Source organism: Miscanthus floridulus, chromosome 9 (assembly GCF_019320115.1).
Source record: "Miscanthus floridulus cultivar M001 chromosome 9, ASM1932011v1, whole genome shotgun sequence".
Classification (NCBI taxonomy): domain Eukaryota; kingdom Viridiplantae; phylum Streptophyta; class Magnoliopsida; order Poales; family Poaceae; genus Miscanthus; species Miscanthus floridulus.
Genome location: NC_089588.1, coordinates 103,456,820 through 103,465,518, shown reverse-complemented (window position 1 = coordinate 103,465,518; position 8,699 = coordinate 103,456,820).

Sequence of the window (8,699 nt, the reverse complement as noted above, 5' to 3'; positions counted from 1 at the left end):
TGCTCGAGCATAATCCCGTACTCCTAAGTGGATGGGCTGGGTCGTCGCCCCTGATCACTTCGGTCCCTAGGCATTCGGGCAACGATCTGGGCAGCCCCCTACCCTAGGCCATTTTGGCCATCGACGCACATCTCCAAGTACAATGGCGAGACCAACCCGGACAATTGGCTATAGGACTACCGCCTTGCCATGAGGGCCAAAGGGTCGGATAATGACTTCGCTGTCCAGTACCTTCCTCTGCTCCTATTAAGCTCGATTAGAGCTTGGCTCGAGCAGCTCGAGCCCGACAGCATCCGTTCCTGGGGCGACCTCAACTCTATTTTCATCGATCACTTCCAAGGTATGTGCACTCGGCCTGGGAAGTCATGGGACCTCCACAACTATAGGCAGAGGACTGACAAGACCCTCAGGGAGTACATCCAGCGCTTCTCCATGAAGCGCAATGAGCTCCCCAACATCACCGATATCGACGTGATCAATGCCTTCATCTACGGCATGACCTGCGAGGCGCTCGTCCACGTGCTTGGCCGTGAGACCCCACGCATGACGCGGGAGCTCCTAGATGTCGCCACCCAGTATGCTACCAGCGAGGAGGCCATCTAGGCTAGCTTTAGTGGCAAAGCCAAAGCCACCGGCCACCTTAGCGGTGGGGACGGTGGCGACGATCCTGCTTCATCCCAGCACCGCCACTACAAGAGGAACAAGGACCCAAAGCGCCACAGGGAGGAAATGGTGGCCATGGTTGACTGTGCTGCTAAGCCTTAGCCCTATGGGCATGATGCGCACCCTGAGCACATCGAGAAGGTGCTCGAGGCACCCTGCTTGTTTCAAGGGGGCAGGCACCACCATCAGGGACTACATCCATGGCACCACCGAATAGCAAGGAAAGGACCAGAAGCCTGCCCCAAAGGTCGGTGAGCTAGCGGACGCCACCTTGGAGGATGACGCTGAGTTCCCTGAGGCCGATGATTGCCTCATGATCTTTAGGGACTCCAAGGCGTATGAGTCTCGTCGGCAACGCCACATCACCGAGTAGGAGGTGAATGCCCTTTACACCCTTGCCACTCCAACGTGGCTCCGATGGTCCTAGATGGTGATCACTTTCGACCAGGGGGATCACCCTGATCGTGTCCCTCACCCGGGAGGCTACCCACTTGTGGTTAGCCCGATCGTGGGCACCATGTGCCTCACCAAGGTGCTGATGGATGGGGGCAATGGCCTAAACAAACTCTACGCTAGCACCCTAAACAAAATGGGCATCCCGTGGAGCAGCCTGTGCCCCTGCAAGGCACCGTTCTACGGGATCATCCTGGGGAAGGAAGCATGCCCCTCGGGCGGATCCAGCTCAACGTCACCTTCAGCCAGCCGTACAACTTCCGCAATGAACCGCTCACCTTCGAGGTGGTTGACTTCCCTAGCGTCTACCATGCTCTCCTGGGTTAGCCATGCTTTGCTAAGTTCATGGCCATCCCCAACTTCACATACTTGAAGCTGAAGATGCCCGACCCCAAGGGGGTCATTACCGTCGATGGTAGCTTCGAGCAAGCCTACTATTATGAGTAGGATTGCATCGCCTAAGCGGCTGCACTAATCGCCCCGGCCACGACGCTGTAAGGGCGATGGCGAAAGAAGCAGCCAAGGTAGCAGTGGCGCTCAACCAAACGAGCATTGACGAGGTGGCCAAGGCTCCTGGTAGCAGCAATGGCTTGGCTGGCACTCGATCCAGGCGCTTGGCCCCTTAGATGGGGTTGACCTAATCGAGGTGAGTTTTGACCTTTTCCCATGAGGGAAGGCCACCGTCGAGCCATCCACCCAAAAGCACCGCCTCCCAAGCTAGTACCCACCTGCTGACCTCCTTCGTCGGCCCACCTCTACAACAACAACAAAATAAGATAAGTCCCGTCCTCCCGACCTTCATGCTTGCCTTTGTCACTGACTCCTTTATCCCAAGGCACCCCAACGGTAGCTCAGCCACACCAAAGGACTAACTAAGCTAACCACTTGTTGCCCTCTTTGAAGGAGAACAGCAGCAGAGTGAGGTAAGGATGGGACGAACAGAACAGGAGGATCATCAAAGCGCTAATGGAATGGCCCCGACCACCGCGTTACCAACTATGTCATCCTTCCCTTCTCTTATGTCCATTTCATTCTTTTGTAGGTATTTCCCTATTTGCTGATCCTTCATCGGATCCCCTCTCCCAGGCCAGCCCACCAGGCTTCAAGGCCGCCCAAAGCATCCAAAAGTGCAAGGTACGTTCATGGTCGGGCACCAGAGGCCTTAGCCGAGCGCTCAGAAGTGAAACTGGTCGACATCTTAACAATGTCTGAGTACTAGCCTCGAGCTGTTTGAGGTGACCCACCGAGGGAGGCAAAGAGCCCCTAAGCTCAGTAGAACGAGCTCGGCAACCAAAGAAGCGGCTCAGTCGGGAAGCCGAGAACCTCCCCCTAGGGGACACGACCAAGGCACGAAATGATCGTGAACTTGGAGTTCTCACGTGTAGGGGACCGTGACGCCTAAGAGGGGGGGGGGGTGAATTAGGCAACTTAAAAATCTAACTCTAAACCATGGCCTCTTTTTCTAACCCTAGCAAAACCTATGCATGGATAACCTATCCAAATGTGCAACTGTGGTTTTGCTAGGGTGTTGCCATCTCTACCGCAAAAGGTGTAATCCGATCAATGTAAATGCGGAAGCTAAAGAGCAAGGTAGAGATATACAAACTTCCATCGACGACTCTGGTATTTTTATAGAGGAATCCCTTGCAAGGGCCAAGCTCCCGGTTGGGTAACTCCATGGATAGCCTCGGGCCTTCCCCACGCTCAAGTGGGTCTCCGACGTGACTTCTGGCAAGCCTCTCCCAGATGCTCCCCACCGTCTTCAATATCAAGCTTCCGGCCAAAACACCACAGGCCTTATTCCCTCCAGTACACGGTGGCAGCCACACCACAAACTTGGTTGGTGTGATCTCATAAGACTACAAGCCCCTCTGATGTACAACAATGGTGCTCGCAAGCACCAAGTGATAAGAGGTATGCAAACCTCACTAAACACTAGGCCTAAACCTAGAGCAAGCGCATAAGTGGTGGTCTAATCAACCTAAGCACTTTGCAAAGCACCTACGCTAATCACCTAATAAAACACCAAGCACTATGCAAGTAGAGATCACTAAAATGGTGTATCAACACCCTTGGTATGTTTCCTCAGCTCCACACTTACCAAATGGCTGGTTGGGGGTTGTATTTATAAGCCCCACTAAGAAAGTAGCGTTGGGGACGAAATCCTGCTTTTCTGCTACTGACCGAACGCTGCCACCGTCCGGTCACTTGCCACCGGACACGTTCGGCCGCAAGTTTGCCACTCTAGAACCTCTCTGTACTCGATCGGACGCTGTTGTCCTGTGTCCGGTCGATTCACTTGTTCAACATCCGGTCACTGCTGCTGACGCCTGCTATTGCTGAGCCACTGATCAGAGTGTCCGGTCACTTTCTTCCAGCGTCCGGTCGCTTCTGTGAGCTCGTTTCTTCACGATATTGCATGTGGCTTGGTTCCTATCTTCATGTTTGGACTTTGCTTGATATCTTGGGTCTTCTCTTGTGCTCCTTAGGTCTTGCTTGAGGTGTTGATCATCGGATCATCACGTCACCTTTGTCCAAGTCACGACTTGCATCCTATTGAACTACAAAACAATCACATGCAAATTCATTAGTCCAATTTGATTGTGTTGGTCATCAAACACCAAAATCCAAAGTAAATGGGCCTAGGGTCCATTTTCCTTACAATCTCCCCCTTTTTGGTGATTGATGACAACACAACCAAAGCAAGCAAATAATAGAATTTTGAAATTTAAAAACTACCTACTTGCTAGGATGCAATGCAAGGGGCAAGATTATATGATGCTAAAAGATACTACTTGTAAGACTACATAAAAACTTATCTTGCCCTTACAAATGTCCCCATGTGGTATTTTGGATTTAAGCCTTGCTTCCTACATAGGCTAATCCATAATCCACTATCCTCCCTTTTTCGAACCATTACTATAAATTAATGCTTACTTTTGGTCCTCTAAATTCTCCCCCTTTGGAATCAAACACCAAAAAGGAAGACATTAGTAGCACAAGGGAGGGTCAAACTTTATGATCCTTTGTGTGTAGAGTGAAATAGATCACAAAATTTGACTCTCACATTATATAGACTATGCTCCCCCTAAATATATGCATACATATGATAGAAGGCAAAGCATATGCATAATTGGCAAAGTATTGGACAATGGAATTTAATCTATATAATGCACGGAGAAAGCATATAAATATCAAAATGAAATCAACATAATGATATTGGTTTAGAAATACCATATGTAGAAATCAATTTGATTTCTACCACTTGCAATCAGTGGTGGATATTTGAAGTATGACGCTTAACTCCGGGGACTCCATTTTCCTTGCAATGAGACTACTATGCACATGATAAGCTTGAAAAAGTGTTAGTCTCAAAGCATCCAACTTGTAGAGTAACCTCCCCCTAAATTTATGCACACAGGTATGGAATACTTGTAGGAAACATGCACATTGATTTTAGAATAAAAAATACCACTTGAAAGATGACATCACATGAATGTGAGACTCATTTTCGAAGGCGATATTCAGGAGAAATTATCTACAATTTGGACTTTGGCACATATTAGATGAACAATTGAAGGACAAGCTATGTGCCGTGCTCCTAAACAATTTTAAACCATGTAGGATTGCTCCAAGGAATAAGAATGAAACCGAGTAAGCCTACCATATGAAATACCTAGTGTATGCATGACAAAATATATAAGAATGCAAATGCAAACCTAGGCATGAAGAGTAACTAGATGCTAAAAGATACCAATTGTAGGAAAATTTAAATCTAATACCAATTGAAGTAAATTGAATCTAGTTACCTAACACGGGGAGGGGAATTTGTGTCCATAGTATTCACTAACCCACTTGGCAATGATTTTGTCCATCATGATGCACCCCATGAAATGCATCCAAACTTTGCCAAGTCTCTAAATTCCCCGAAGTCCATAGGACTTCTCACTTCCCTTTCAGGATCCAAACCTTTTTGGTGCTCTTCATGTTGGAGATGATTTCCTTTGGCACCCAAAAGCGTTTGACCCCATTGTTGGCTTGCTTGTTTACCTTGATGGCCACCACCTTGTCATTTTTCTTCTTCTTTAGCAAGTATGGTGTGGAGGCCTTCTTGTCCACCTTGTTGGTGTAGGTGTTGGAGTGCTTGCTTGTTTGCTTCTTCTCCTTCTTGTGTGCATGTATCTACAACAACTTTCTCAACACAAACTTGGTTGCACAAGGATGAGTCTAAACATAAATCATTACAAGAAGTTGAGGCATCCTTTTTAGACATATCAGAACTTTTCTTTTTAGATGCCTTGGTAGGGGTTGTACTAATGACTTCAATATTAGCAACTTTATTAGTTAGCTCATCACAATGTTTGCACATGGTTTCCATTTTAGCAAGCAAACTTTTATAAGCATCTTGTGAGCTAGCTAATTTTTCTTTTAATTTTTCATTTTTCTTAGCAAGTTGCTCATCATTAATTGTGAATGCATTTGTTGTTGCACTAGCCTTAAGTTGCTCAATTTTAGTAGATAGTTGAACATTGAGATTAGCAAAATTCTCATATTTTTCAAGCAAAATTTTATATGCTTCTTGTGAACTATCTAGCTTTTCTTTTATTTTTCCAAGCTTCTTTTGTTAACTAGTGTAAACTTTAGCATAATGAAGATTTTGTTGAACAATTTCTTCATAAGAAGTCATTTCATCATCACTATCACTCTCACTAGAGGATGAGCTTTCGTTACCTCGTGCCATAAGGCACACACGAGAAGAGATTGATGATGAGTGCTTGTGCCCTCGCCTCTTGTGATGGTGTTCTTCACTTGAAGAATCATCCCATGTCCTTATTGATGTGAGGGCTTGTTTCTTGTATGCCTTCTTCTTTGTCTTAGGTGTGGGCTTATTTGGACAAGCTTCCACAAAGTGCCCCAACTCACCGCATCCATAGCATCATCTCTTTCTTTGCTCATTTCTTTGATTTGTAAAAATGAGATCTTGAATTTGGATGGGCACACCCTTGACATTGAGCTTTTGGATTATCTTATCCACCTTGTTGATTAGTTTGATTGATTCTTCATCAAGGTCGGAGGTTGAGGAGGAAGATTGATCATCATCACTTGAATCTTCATCGTCATCATCATCCTCATCTTCTTCTTCTTCTTCACTTGAGGAGCTTGAGCTTGAGCTTGTCTTAACTTGCTTGCTCTTCATCTTCTATTTCTCGCTACATGCTAGAGCTTTGCCTTTGTTTGATGAAGAAGCTTCTTCTTGACCCATCTTGCATGACATTTCAAATGCCACTATCTTGCCAATGACAATGGTCGAGGTCATGGTGCTCAAGTCCTCTATGTTGTGAAGGATAGTGATGATGCTTGTATATTTCTTTTGTGGTAGCACAGAGATGATCTTCCTCACGATGTCCACATCATCTAGCTTTATTAGTCCTATTGAGTGGAGCTCATTGATAATTAGATTCAAACAAGAATACATATCATGAACAAGCTCATCATCATTCATTGTAAATGTATCATAATTTTGCTTAGTTAGACAATGCTTTTGCTCATGGACATTAGATGTGTCGTCATGGAGCTCTTGGAGTTTTAACCATATTTCATTTGTCGTATTTAAAGTGAATACTTGGTTAAACACATCCATGCTAAATGATTCAAACAAGCAATTCTTAGCTCTAGCATTGAAATGTATTTCCTTTTCATCACTTTTTGTGGTTTTATCGGGATTCTTAATGTGTTTCATCCCATCACGAGTGACTCTCCAAACTCCCAAATCAACCACCTCAAGGTAGCAAGGCATTCTAGCTCTATAATAAGGGAAGTTAGTGTCATCAAAGTGCGGAGGCCTAGAGGTATCCATCCCAACCACTCTAGATAGCGTCGGCTCAACGGCAGTTAAGCCAAAGGTCCAAATTGGGCCAACCGGCTCTGATACCAATTGTAGGAGACCGTGATGCCTAAGAGGGGGGGGGGTGAATTAGGCAACTTAAAAATCTAACACTAAACTATGGCCTCTTTTTCTAACCCTAGAAAAACCTATGCAATAGATAACCTATCTAAATGTGCAACTATGGTTTTGCTAGTGTGTTGCTATCTCTACCGCAAAATGAGTAAATCCAATCAAAGTAAATGCAGAAGCTAAAGAGCAAGGTAGAGATATGCAAACTCCTGTCGATGACTCTAGTATTTTTACCGAGGTATCGAGAAGCGCGCAAGCTTTCCCCTAGTCCTTGTTGGAGCCCCTCGCAAGGAATCCCTTGCAAGGGCCAAGCTCCTGGTTGGGTAACTCCATGGAAAGCCTTGGGCCTTCCGCATACGCAAGTGGGTCTCCGACATGCCTTCCGGCAAGCCTCTCCCGGATGCTCCCTGCCGTCTTCACTATCAAGCTTTCGGCCGAAACGCCATGGGCCTTGTTCCCTCTGGTATACGGTGGCGGCCACACCACAAACTCGGTTGGTGTGATCTTGCAAGACTACAAGCCCCTCCGATGTACAACAATGGTGCTCGCAAGCACCGAGTGATAAGAGGTATGCAAACCTCACTAAACACTAGGCCTAAACCTAGAGCAAGCACATAAGTGGTGGTCTAATCAACCTAAGCACTTCACAAAACACCTATGCTAATCACCTAATAAAACACTAAGCACTATGCAAGTGGAGATCACTAAAATGGTGTATCAACACCCTTGGTATGTTTCCTCTGCTCCACACTTACCAAATGGCTAGTTAGGGGTTGTATTTATAAGCCCCACTGAGAAAGTAGCTGTTGGGGATGAAATTCCGCTTTTCTGCTACTGGCCGGACGCTGGATTTGTCCTGGTCGGACGCGTGTAGTCGTCCCGACCATTGGAGCCACGAACAACTGATTGGACGCTGCCAGCGTCCGGTCACTTGCCACCGGATGCATCCGGTCTCAAGTTCGCCACTCTGGAACCTCTCTATACTCGATCGGACGTTGCTGTCACGCGTCTGGTTAGTTTGCCGCCAGCGTCCGGTCACTTGCTGAGTGAGTTGTTGGACTGATGAACAGTGCCATCGGTGCGTCCGGTCGATTCACTTGTTCAGCGTCCGGTCGCTGCTGTTGACGCCTGCTGTTGTCGAGCCACTGATCGGAGCATCCGGTCACTTTCTTCCAGCGTCCGGTTGCTTCTATGAGCTCGTTTCTTCGCGATCTTGCGTGCGGCTTGGTTCCTATCTTCATGTTTGGACTTTGCTTGATATCTTGGGTCTTCTCTTGTGCTCCTAAGGTCTTGCTTGAGGTGTTGATCATCGGGTCATCACGTCGCCTTTGTCCAAGTCACGTCTTGCATCCTATTGAACTACAAAACAATCACTTGCAAATTCATTAGTCCAATTTGGTTGTGTTGGTCATCAAACACCAAAATCCAAAATAAATGGGCCTAGGGTCCATTTTCCTTACATCACGGACTTACCCGCTAGTAGCACGGACATGACAATCTTGGCCATCAAGGCTATTGTCTTTGCATCCCATCCCACTAGGGAAGGAGCAGCTCCGAGCTGCAAGCTCCCCTAAGCATGAGAATGCACCAATGCCCCATGATGGCCTCGGGGCTGCATCGGATCCTT